General features: G+C 34.7%; 1 long non-coding RNA gene across 1 annotated transcript; it reads right to left on the reverse strand.

The window, feature by feature from the left end:
• Positions 1-359: 359 nt before the first annotated feature.
• On the reverse strand, positions 360-12,294 carry LOC132124504 (uncharacterized). Its single transcript, XR_009426771.1, has 3 exons — positions 12,175-12,294; positions 10,261-10,355; positions 360-434 (listed from the first exon to the last, which is right to left on the reverse strand). It is a non-coding gene; the product is annotated as an uncharacterized LOC132124504 (long non-coding RNA).
• Between the last annotated feature and the right edge of the window lie 689 nt (positions 12,295-12,983).

Consider the following 12,983-nt stretch of genomic DNA (forward strand, 5'->3'; position numbering starts at 1 on the left):
TACTGTTTTTACAAATGCATTCAAATAAATGCAGCAATGGTGAGCAGAAGAGACCTACCAACCCCAAGCCTTTGAACGGTAATGTATACATTTATTTAAACGCATTTATTAAACAGCACACATTTCTTCAAGAATTTTAGAAGATCTTTGACCAAAACAGTGTTTTTTTGTGTGCGTGTGTTTGTTTTAGAAAAGATTTTGAAAAGAAAACACTATACAGGACTTTTCCGGTGTTTTCTTCCTCCAAAGTAACAAAGTTATTCAAACCAGAGAAATGAAACAGAGGTCCAGTACTTGCCGATGTGTTGCAGTGGTCTTAAATTCTTCTGATAGAGGCCCGTCCAGTGCTCTAGCTCCCCAGGGCCCGACGACCCACAATCCTCCACTGCGTCCAGCAGAGACTTAGGAACTCCTCATCTGTTCAACTCACCGACCTGAGGATGGAAAAATAGAAACATTGGCATTTTATTTTTTCCAAACCACACCAGTAGACACCAGTTTTATGACTTTTACACAATATGACCACAGAATGGCACCACAAATGCATTAAGTCAGTCTCCTCAAATCGGCAACTCTCACTGGAAATGAATGGTTTAAGGTTTCTCTCACTGTAAATGCCTTAAGTGCCTTGTACTCAACACTGATGGCCTTTGAAGGACCAAACCAAACTAAGCCTTAACCACTAAATCACAACACTCTTAGCAGCTAACGAGTGGAATTTAAGGATGCATTAAATTGATGCAAATTTAGGACATTTAGGATATCAAATAAACGCTGCTCTTTTGAACTTTCTATTAAAAAAAGAATCTTGAAAAAAAATGAAGGTTCCAACGAAAATATTACTGTTGTAAACATTGATAATAACAAATGTTTCGTGAGCATCGGATCAGCATATTAGAATGATTTCTGAAGATCATGTGACACTGAAGACCGGAGGAATGATGCTGACAATTCAGCTTTGATCACAGGAATAAATTGCATTTTAAATTATATTCAAATAGAAAAAAATAGAGCCAACAGACCCACAAGAAGTTCATGATGACAAAATAAAATCTTAATTTCAGGTGGAATTTCCCTTTGTGTTTTGTTGGCTAGCTCAGATTTTTTAAAAAGCCCTTAAAAAGATCTCAGCGCAGCAGATGATGGTTACTCTGTATTTTGAAAACTGTGGCTAACACTTTATGTGTTTACAACCAACATGAACTCTTTATGGACAAAACTGCACTGCTTATTTTGAGCAGTACAATAACATGGGGAAAGTGCAAAGCCTCATTCATCAAATGTCTTTTAAAAAAAAGAATTTGTTACGCTAGGGTCTTGTCGAACAGGAACATTTTGCCTCGCTTTCACACTAAAGCAAATATTTATGCATAAAAACATCCCTCATAAATCATCTGCACTCATGAGTGTCACACAGGAAATGGCAGCTGCATCCATTCCAGCTGCACTTTCACACATTTTTATGTGTGGCCAAATTCGAAATCTAACCTAGACCATCACACTTCGGGGAATTTCCGTTTTCTTTCCCGTGATCGCATGGGAGAGGACAGCTGATGTGACAGCTTGACACTTTTAAAAACATTCATAAAACTCAACTGCATTGATTTTTGTCTGTTAAAAGATTGACAGCAGAAACACAACCACTTCCACTCTCCTCACACACATAAAAGAGTCTCAAGATATCCTCAGGTACACATGAACGCTCAAGCCCTTCCCTCTCTGGGTTGAAAACTACTGTTAGTGACTGACTGATCAACAAAGATGCTCTTTTCCATTTCACAGGCAGTCTGAAAACTTGTTTATATCAAAACGCTGAACTTGAGTTCAACATTATTACTTTGTACTTAGCATCAAAGAGATCGACTGTGAAACAAGCTGCACTCCTGTGATCATTTTTTGCCTTGGTGTGTCTTAGAAACAAGAACAAACACTCAAACAAGTGTTAAATGTTGTTTGCCAAAAGAAAGATGTGAATTTATGATTCAATATAGAGTGGTATCTAAACATGGCTCCTCCTTAAGCACCATTCATCTTTTTTTCTTTGCAGGCAGATAAAAATCAGCTGCAAAGTGGACCAGACTTCATGCTGAAGGCTAAATGAGATCAATTTAAGCCTACCTGGCAAAATCTAGAGATGCACGATTTGAGGGCGAAAAAATTAACTGCAATATTTCTGATAAACCTGTGATTTTTTTTTAAATCCAGGTTTGCTGTGCATTGTTATAGGGCTGCAAAAGTTGGCCAATAATAAGTGATTATTGAAAAAAACATTACATGAAAAAAGAAACTAAAATACTAAATAAGATACAAAAATAACCAAATAAGCCAAAATTAATTGTATTTTATATTACAACCATAAATGAAAATAGCACTATAATAATATATATTAAAAAAAAATCAAATACAAATACAAATAAAAAATCAAATAATAAATAAAAATATTAAATTACTAAATTAAGAAACGTATCACTGCTATTGTAATATTTCACTGTAAAATAAAAATAGAATATTTAAAAAAATTATTAATAAAAAATTATAATAATAATAATAATTGTATTTTACATTACAACCATGAAATGAAAATAACAAATTAAAAATAATTATTATTATTACTAAATAAAATACAAAAAAATATTATTATTATTTTAATTATATTATTTTATTACAACCATAAAATTACAATGCTAACATTTATGGCTTATGACTTAATTTCTTTATTTTCAAGAACATTCAACCACTGAACTTTTATGATGACAGAAAACTGCAGTAAGCCCTTCCTTTTTGTTGATTAGAGCTTCTTATTTAATATAGGAAGATAGTTGGCACATCGCATTCCCAAATAAATGTTAAAGAGATTAAAACTCAGAGCAGATGCTGAGATTGAGTTTATGTGGAGCAGCATTTACTGTGAACCAAACCACTCTGAAACACTTAAAACTGACGGATGAGAACACAGCACCACACCTCACTGTAAAATACCTAAAGCTTACATCTATTAAATTAATTCGCACTAAGCCATCTAGCAATTTTCAGTTTCATTCTAAATATGCATGATCAGTTTCATTATTATAACTGGAAATATCTACACTCTTAGGCAGTACTGACTGGAGCATGTGCAGGAAAGTGTTTACAACTAGTTTTTGATATGAAGCACATGGGGACAAATGCCTGCAAAGGACATATGTATTACTGTGAAAACATCTGCACGTTAGTTTAAAAGCACTGTCATGGATGCATGAGAACGTATCATTCCCAGGGCCTCAGAAGTAGGTTACAAACAGCCTGATCAGTCTTTGCGCCGAGTGTATGGGGTAATTTATCACAGGTCTGTTCTAAACAAACATGTCTTCAATAAACGGAGGCCTCCACTCCACTACAAGCCGGGGCCTGCAGAGCTCATGTCATGAGACGTAGCATGTACGTCAGCATTCAAACCATCCTGCCCTGTGAGAGAATTGAACAGGTGCCAGCAGAGATGAGCAAACGCACTGAACATAGTGAACTTGAGCCAACATTGCACCGCTCCAGGGCAGCCAGCAAAGGCAAGTTTACACAGGAGAGGTGGAGGTCCTCTCCAACCCAGTGCAAACAAACGCCTTTCAACATGCTGTCAAACTAAGAAGAATAGGACAGAAAATTCCAGTCTTTGACAATCCAACAGTGACAGGTCAAAAATAAATAAATAAAATATATATAGCAAATAAAATCTGATTTTCTCTTTAGCCATTCTGTCTAGAAACGTGAAAGTATTTTCACTGTGTGCAATATCGAATAATATTGTAAGTAATATTATAATTAATAAAATTATTTATAATTTTATATATATCATATAATATATATATATATATATATATATATATATATATATATATATACCATTTTAATTTAATTCTATAATTATCTACATTTTAGAATATTGAAGTCATTATAATTATACATTTAATAATTAAACATTTTAATATCATTAATTAATAAATTACATTCATTTAATAAAAATGAGAACCGAATCATACTACTACTACTAATAAAAAAATAAGAAAAGAAATCAAATACAAATTAAAATACAAAGCAAAGTCTTAGTGATCAAAAGCTCAGGAAAATAAAGCCTTAATAGAGATTTATTCAGCTCAGTGCACACAGAATCACATTGCTATCGTGATAAACGTGTGAATGGTTTTCCGGTAAATCTGAGCAGGAAGTCTGAGAACAAACACAAGAGAGTGTGCTGACGTCAGAGCTGACACGAACAGGTGAGGGTGCGGCACAGGTGTAATCACTACCTAATGATGACAGGCATTTCCTTCATAGCTGAACCATGAAGAGGCTGGGAATAGTGTGTGGTTGTGTGTTTATGTTCAAGAGAGTTGGTGAACAGAAACACTCCAATACATCCAAAGCGGTTTACATGACTCTCAATTTTTGACTCAGACTTTAATGAATGGCAAGTGGTTCTCAAATGCCACCATTTATAATATACAGATATTAATAATATACTAACCATCAATAATATACTGCCACCAAATAATAAATCAAAACTATATACTGTATGCAAAATAAAAATTTTAAAATAATAACACGTTATCAACTTGGAGAAGGAAATAAAAAAGCTTTTTTTGTTGTTAACAGCCATGCATCCGATCAAAATGCAAAAGTTAAGTGCAAATACCTCTATCACTTGGTACATAGAAACTAACCCAAAATCGATGGATATCAAGAAAGACAGGTTGAAAAGGATATTTAGAAACGCAAACTGTCAATTTCTTTGGATGATCAGCTTCGGACACTGAGCATTTGTGATGTTCATCGCTTGTGACGGCGGGAGAGTAAATCCAGGACTCGGGGACTGTGCTGAACAACTTATTGGAGTTTTCACTGGCATCTTCAATCTGTCATTGTCTCCGGCATCAGTCCCCAAGTATCTAAAATCAGCCATCACTGTGCCAGTACTGAAGGAAATGAACATCACAAGGACTTCACACATCCTGGTCATCACATCTTTGAACTGCTGCCATCTGGAAGGCGTCATAAAGCCATTTATGCTCGCACAACCAAGAACAGTTTTTTCCTAACCTGAAGTCACAATACATAGGCTACCGTTTATATTGTTTATGTTTCTTTTATCTATTTATGTATTACTTATTGTTCTCTACTTGTTAACTGGTGTCTTAAAGATCTGCTAACACTATTTCATTGTTCTGTATGGGTGCACACAATGACAAATTCATTCATTCACATCATAAACATCTGCACTACGATCAAATTGGTGGTTCATGGAAATTCTGAAACTTTCAAGGTTCATCAGTTATTCAGTTCTTTAATTTGAATAAAATTTGAAAGTTTTAATCTGAATTGAACTTCATAAGTGTCATTTTTAACTAGACAACAGTGGTTTGTCATTAGTTTTGAATGATGGTTTCAAAAATCTTGTCAAATAGTTTAAAGAAGTTTAAAAGGTTAAAAAGTTTTATAAGCTGTTTGAAATATAACCTAGAAATGTTTTTGTTAGAGTTGTTCCGATTCCGATACTAGTATCGGAAATATCACCGATACCACAACAAATTCTGGCATCGGCGAGTACATGAACCCATATACCGATCCGATACCATTTTCTTAAACGACCTAGTTATGACCGTTAGCTTTGCCTAAATGCTGCACGGTTCTTCTTCACTGCTCAGAATGCATTGAAAACACAGGAAGTTGTGCTGTGTTGCCACAAGCAACCCCTGTTTAGAGCAGCGAAGAAGAAATGAAAACGCGTTAGCAGCACTGATCTATATATGACTGGATCGCTCACCGCGTTCTAAACTGCCAACAGACAGTGAAGCCGCTTCTATATTATAGATCAGTGGTTAGCAGTATGTCCGCTGTTTAGCAGTATTTCAGACTGGACCAACCAGGCAGTAAAACGGCGACTAGGGATGCCACAAGTACTGGCACTTCACTACCAAGTCGGTGCTGAAAATGTAAAAATGTGATGATACCAGCGTCTCTGTAGAACAGGTAGTAAGTTTGAGTATATTCGTTACCCGCAGCTGCGTTCAGTCGCTTCCGTATTATTCTAAGCGCAGGGCTCCAGACAGTAGCCGAATATATATACTAGTGTCTGTGAATATTAAACTGCAAAATACTATTTAAATATTACTCCTGCAAATTCTACATCTCTGTGGGTGACGGGCGCAGATGCGCGGGAACTCGCTGTTTTGTAGTCTCTGCCGTGTGTCACTATATGAGGACACGAACCCATATACCGTCACTTCATGAGAATTTAACGTTTCATTTGAGAAAATTGTTCGGTGTAACGTGAGTAAATTGACAATATATTAAGCTACTGTTGTAGCCTACAGTAGATTTAGCTATGTCCGTGTAGTAATAATAATACGTCTCTATTAATAATAATAATTATGCCTCGACGGTTCCTTGTTTTTTACTTGTTTTGTTGTAAAGAGATTATCTGATTAATATATCATTTTTTATATTCATAGACTTATTTGTTGCAGTTTTTTATACAGTTATATTGTAAAACTAAAAATACCTTTTTTAGTTTGCGGTGTTAGATTTTTGGCTGCATTTGAAGTTCTTTTTCCCTTAAGAAAATAAATAATATTACTGTTAAATTCATGTCAGATAATAAAAATACTGTAATAAATACAGTAGTTCACCATGTATTTGTTCATGTTTTATTGAGGGATAAGTCTGAAGCACACCACAAAATAATTCTAGCAATTTACACAGGGCTAGTAGTATATACAGCTGTATGTACAGATACACACCCAGGTATCGGATCAGTACTCGGTATCGGCCGATACCCCGAGCCCAAGTATCGGAATCGGTATCGGGAAGAGAAAAAGGGTATCGGAACATCTCTAGTTTTTTTCGCTATATTTTAATATCAGACTCTTTAATTCCAATTTAACTTCCTGTGGGGAGTGGCTGAACCAATTAAAATTCCACCTGATGAACTTGAAAGGATATCAGTTTTTAAAATTGGAATTTTTCCCAACCCTGTGTCACACTGCATTACTATTTCAAAGAATTGCAAAAACCAAACAAATGCCTGCAAATCATCTGCTGCAAACTAAGGGGGCCGATTTGGAGTTAATCCCATGGACTTTCCAGGGTAAAATGAACTCTTGGACTTTCCAGGGTCAACTATGCCTGCCCTTAAAGCAAACACTCCGCAGGGGGAGAGAAAGAAAGAGAGAAAATGAGACGAGGAAAAACTGGTGTCAGCAACACATTGCGCTGCATATGTTTTCTATTCGGCCCTCTGGCCTCTGTCACAGTTATTGTGATCCGCTGCCTAAAAAAAAGTACCTCAGTGAAGCAAAAAGTGAGGGAAGAAAAAGAATCCAACAATGTTTTTTCCCGGCTTGCTGGAAATGAGCTCAGAGCTGCCAGGAAGAGGTATGCAGGCCATTCCCTAGAGCTGAGGAATGACGTGGGAGCTACGCTACATGAGGGGCGATACGGGGGAGAGCAAGAGGGGAGGGGCTTTGACTTCCGGCGAGTCCCACTCTCTACAGTTTGGACAGATCTGTGGTCCTCCCACACAGCTGGAGACTGGCTCTTCTGTCCCTCTCACTTACAGCCCCACAGGCCTCTCGCTCTTATCAGCTCTGTGCAAAAACACACAGCTGCGCATGGCAAGACTGTTCCTGCTCGAACACTGATTCATCACAAATGACCACAGAAGACACAGGGAGATGTGCGTCAATGCTGTGCAATACGAGTGATCTAGACTTGAGTTGATGAAACTGAAGAAAAAAAAAATCGCCAGCAGGCAAAACAAGTTTTTTGCACACCGAAAATGCCGAGACTATAAATATTTCACAAACTAAATAAAATATAAAAAAGAGAAATACATAAAATTTTAAGGACCTGGCTGTTTGCATGAGAAAAAAAAAATATTACTAGAATATAAACATGAAACAATATGAGAAACTATAATCAGGAAATTTTTAGACAAAAAGAAAAAAAAGCAAATGCTTTTGTTGAGTATCATATTTGATGCAACAGGTTTTTTAAATGGCCAAAAAGTAAGATGAAATTTGTGAGATCTTTATAACTGTATACCAGTCTACTTACATAAAATGCATATAAATATTAGTTGTCAATCTATATCTCTAAATAATAATATGTCTAAAGTAAGAGGATATTTAAATGTTTTGTTTTATGATCACAGCTCTGTGTTTTTTATTGTGGTGGTGGGGGCATATAAATTCAATACAATGATTGACAACACTCACTCAACACTTACACAAAATCTTCTAAAAGCTTCTACTAGGAACTAATGTTTTGAAGATTAATTTTAAATATGATTGACTGAACAACATTTAATATAGTTATGCACTATACAGCATGAATAATTAGCCTGAAAGTAAGCTTTAAAGTTAAAAAATGACCAGCTCTGAAATACGGTTTCATTCTCAAAGTCATTAAGTTTTGCAAAACAGCAGAGATACGATACAGGCCCAGTAAATTAATAACAGCAGCAGGATATTTTGGGTTATGCAGTGAAAACTCCAACACTGGCATGGCTTCAAGTTTTTCATTTCAGTCAGTTCTGAGGAAATGAAACAAAATCCAGCTCTCTGACGGGATATACTCCCATGCTGACTGTTCAAGGAATAGTTGGCCTCCTCAATTGGACACATGAACACAATTGACTCAGCTGAAATCATAGCGAGCACAGCCAAGACTACAGAGAAGAACAATGTGTAATGGAAATTTAAGGCAGTGAGAGAAACAGGCTAAACTTACCCCATGCAATAGCATGCAAAACAAAAATACAAGGAACACTTTTTCTGTTTTTCAGGAGGAAAAGGTACCAAAAAGCTATGCATATGAAAAGGAAAGGAGCTAGGTGCTAAATGCACACACTGACATCTGATTCATCAACCATGAGAACACCTAATATGTTGCATATAAAAATAGATAAAAATAAATCTTGCAACAAGCAAGAAGTGAGTGGGAGGAATTTCTCTAGGAATTATGCAAGTTGTAAATCTGTCCATAAACTACATTCAATCATCCTAAATCACTGTTCCACGTGCAAACATAAATGAAAAAAAGAAATGCTTGAGAACTGAATTCAGAGTTATTCAGCTAACATTACATGCACAAGATGTAATGAATCAGTAGATGTGGAAAGACAGACATTCAAAACTAGAATAAAATTAAACCAATATACATTTGAGATAAAAAAAAAAATTAGATAAATAACAATTTTAATCAACTATTTTTTAAATTATGGGTTACGGTTAGAAAACTTTCCATCAGCGTTGTTTTAGAATCATTGATATACTATTACAGTTTCTGTAAACATTCAACATTAGTTTAATATTTTTTATTTTAAGTTTTGTCACTTTTATTATTATCATTTTATATATATATATATATATATATATATATATATATATATATATATATGTCTATACAGTTATATGATATTATATAAAATATGTCGATTTTACTTTATTTAGTGTTAGTTTAGTTTTTCAAAAATAAGACATATTTTGCCTTGGCAACTACAGTAGTTGAAATAAAAAGGTTTAAATATTTTATTTCAGTTAATGTTAATGTTAATGTTTTTCAAGCAATGAACATAAAGTTGTACTTAATAATAGTAATAATAACAACACTACTTTGCACTGGTAGTGCATCACATACATTTTTTTACGTTTTCTCTTGAATTTCCACCGTCAACTGAAACATTAACTTCTTTAAACCTCCACACAAACATACCTACACACACTGAAGACCCTGGTGGGCCACTGTTTGAAAAGAAATCCGTTAAACCATGGAAAATGAAAACATAAGGTGTGTGATTGTGTCTGCAGTGTGTTTGTGTCTGTGGTTTCCTGTTGCTTTGGCTGTGTGACAATTATGTCCTATCGTCAGCTTAATCACCTGAAACACGCGTGCTTTCACAGCCTCTTACTCCTCCAACTGTACACAGCTCATACACATCTCATCGCTGGAATATTCTACACATTTCATCAAGCATGACAAGCAATTATTATGGAAATATGAAAACTGTGGGTTGGGGGTTAAATTCTTTCCTGACACATTCTTTGGGTCAGATCTGACACTGGCAGTATTGAAATGAATGACGTTTTTAATTGTGAAAACATTTATGATAATGTTTTCATTAGCGGTCAGGAACAGAGAACTTGGCACTAATGATCTGTACAGAGCTGACATTCAAGACATAAATGAGTCGTCACATAAACAGGCAGGATACACAAGGATGTGTTTTACCATCTGATGTGGTTGAATTGCACTGATGTCTCCAGAAGCTGATGGCTGATCTTTGCCTGCTGTGGAGTCGGTTCAGCCTTTCAGCAAGACGTCCCCTATAGAGAGTGATCACAGGGATTCAGGCCAACAGTATCAACTGAATTTGAATCAATCCCACAGAATCGTTCTAAAGCTAATTGCTTAACACAAATCACACAAAATCAATCCCAGAGAGTTTTAAGCACTCAGAATCAGTCATATGAAATCAGTCCCACAGAATCATTCATATAGAACCAATAATGAAATACCAAACACAATATCAGTCCTTCAGAATCACACATGATCACAATCAAAATGATTGAATCAATCACAAAGAAATCAATCATTCAGAATCAAACACACAATCTGTGTGATTTAAACCACCCTGAATCAGTTACACAGAATCAAACCTATAGATTTAGTTGCATGAATCAACCCCACAGAATAATTTATACATGCATTCAATCCCATAAAATCAATGATAAAGAATAAACGTGAATCATTTCTATCAAATTAAATAATGAATCTGACTGAATCAACTAGAATCAATCCTAGAGAAAGAGTCATAGAGAATCAACTCGAATCAGTCTCATTGTATCAATTCCATTAAGAGAATTCATTTGAATGTGTTCAAAGACAGAGTCAGATCCATGGAGTCAATCATAGAGAATCAGTTCGAATCAGTCAAGTGGAATCAATCCCACAGAATTTATATAAAAACAATCAAATGGAATTAATCATAAAGAATGAATCACATATAAACAATTACATGGAAATATAAAATTAACCATGTAGAATCATGTCTACAGAACCAGTTACACGGAATTCCGCGGATTAGATTATAAAATATGCCACAGAATAAATGATAGAGAATCAATCCCTTTAGACTCAGGCATAGAGAATCGATCTGATTCAATCCCATGAAATCAATCACATAATGATATAGAATGAGATTCATTCCAATAATTCTAGATGGGAAACATTTCAATACAATTAACCACAGAGAATGAATCTGACTGAATCAGCTAAAATCACTCATAGAGAATCAATGAGAAACAATGAATCAATTCCATTTAGAGAGTCAATCTGATTCAACCATAGAATCAAACACAGAGAATAAATTTCAGAAATAAATCGTACTCACTATAGTCATATTCACTATAATCTATCTTCACAGAACAGGGAAAACTGATCAATAATTAGCAAAATGTTTTGTCTTTCATAAACTTTATAGGCTTACATTTGTTACAGGCTTGTTAGCTAAACCACATGCTTCTTATTACCAGAGCAGCTCCATTCTACATGCACTTATTAATGGTTATTTGCTTTATTATGTTTATGATGTACATATTTTGGTTCTTTTTTTACAGGTGGGTGGACATTTTTACGTGTGCTATAATCTTTATGTGTGTAGACACAAAAATACATAATAAAAAAAAACATAAAAAGCCACACCAGACACACAAGGAACTTATCCTGCGCTTGCCTGCAGAAGGGACTGAGGGTCAGCAGAAGGAGCGCTGGACTAAAAAGAGCCAAAAAGAGACACAGCTCCCCCGTGAGGGAAAAAACTCGACATTTCGAGCCGATCCTTGATAGCCAATCAAAACCCAAGCTGACAACATTTTTACGGTAAGGGTGTGGATGTATTATTAAACCTAGACTTCGAACCCTTTTGTATTCTGTGTGTTTACACTGATATGAATCTTTGGGTGAACTTGACGTCAAACTGTGAAAAAAAAAACTGCAATAAGAATATATAACAGTATGAAGGATTACTGTCAGTCAAGATGATAAATCCCAATCATAAACCAGTCGCTGAACTCATAAATTGAGTTCATCTTGCACAGGGTTGCACTGAAATGAAGATTAAGATCCAAGTACCATACATCATACCTTTCAAACCTCCTCCTCTTTTTACTCGAGTCCTCTGGGGTCTTTTCTGAGGTGTCTGAAGAATCGCCTGAGCTGATCGAACCCACTCGCTGACCGACTTCCTGCTGGTCTCAGCTGCGTGATGTGCTTTTATCATTATTAAAAATAATATGAATTTAAATAAAGCTGAAATAAGAAACATATATATTTAATGAAAAACTTAAACTTAAAAAAACTTAAAATGAGAAATTTCGCCTTGGCAAGTTGAAGTACTTAAATTACTAAAACTGAAATAAAAATAAATTAAAAGCTAAACACAAAAAAATATTTTTTTTTACAAAAGTACAGAAAAGATCAAAATAAAATGTAAACTAAAATTAAATTATATATAAAAATAAAAGCTACTTCATAACACTATAAAATAGTATATAAATATTACTTAAGGAACATCATATGCAATGAAAGGGCATGAAGAAATGTTGCCTTGGCAATCAACTTAAAATAAGTTTAAGATTAAGTACAAAAATTACTAAAACTAAATCTTAAAAAAAGCTAAACATAATTATTTGAAAAAATTAAATTAAAAACTGCATAAAACACAAAATATAAATAAAATAAACTGGAAATATAGAAATAAAATGTAGTTCAAAATATCAATAAATACTATAATCTTTTGGCACTTACAAATGAGGAACGTCACATGCATGCAAAGAAGGTTTTTTTATTTTATTTTGGGCGCTTTTGCAACTTTTTACTGACAGAAGAGCAGATACAAGAAAATAAAATATTTTTATGCATGACAAATAGAGATATGATACATGTCAGATTCA

The sequence above is a fragment of the Carassius carassius genome, chromosome 42, assembly GCF_963082965.1.
Source record: "Carassius carassius chromosome 42, fCarCar2.1, whole genome shotgun sequence".
Lineage (NCBI taxonomy): Eukaryota > Metazoa > Chordata > Actinopteri > Cypriniformes > Cyprinidae > Carassius > Carassius carassius.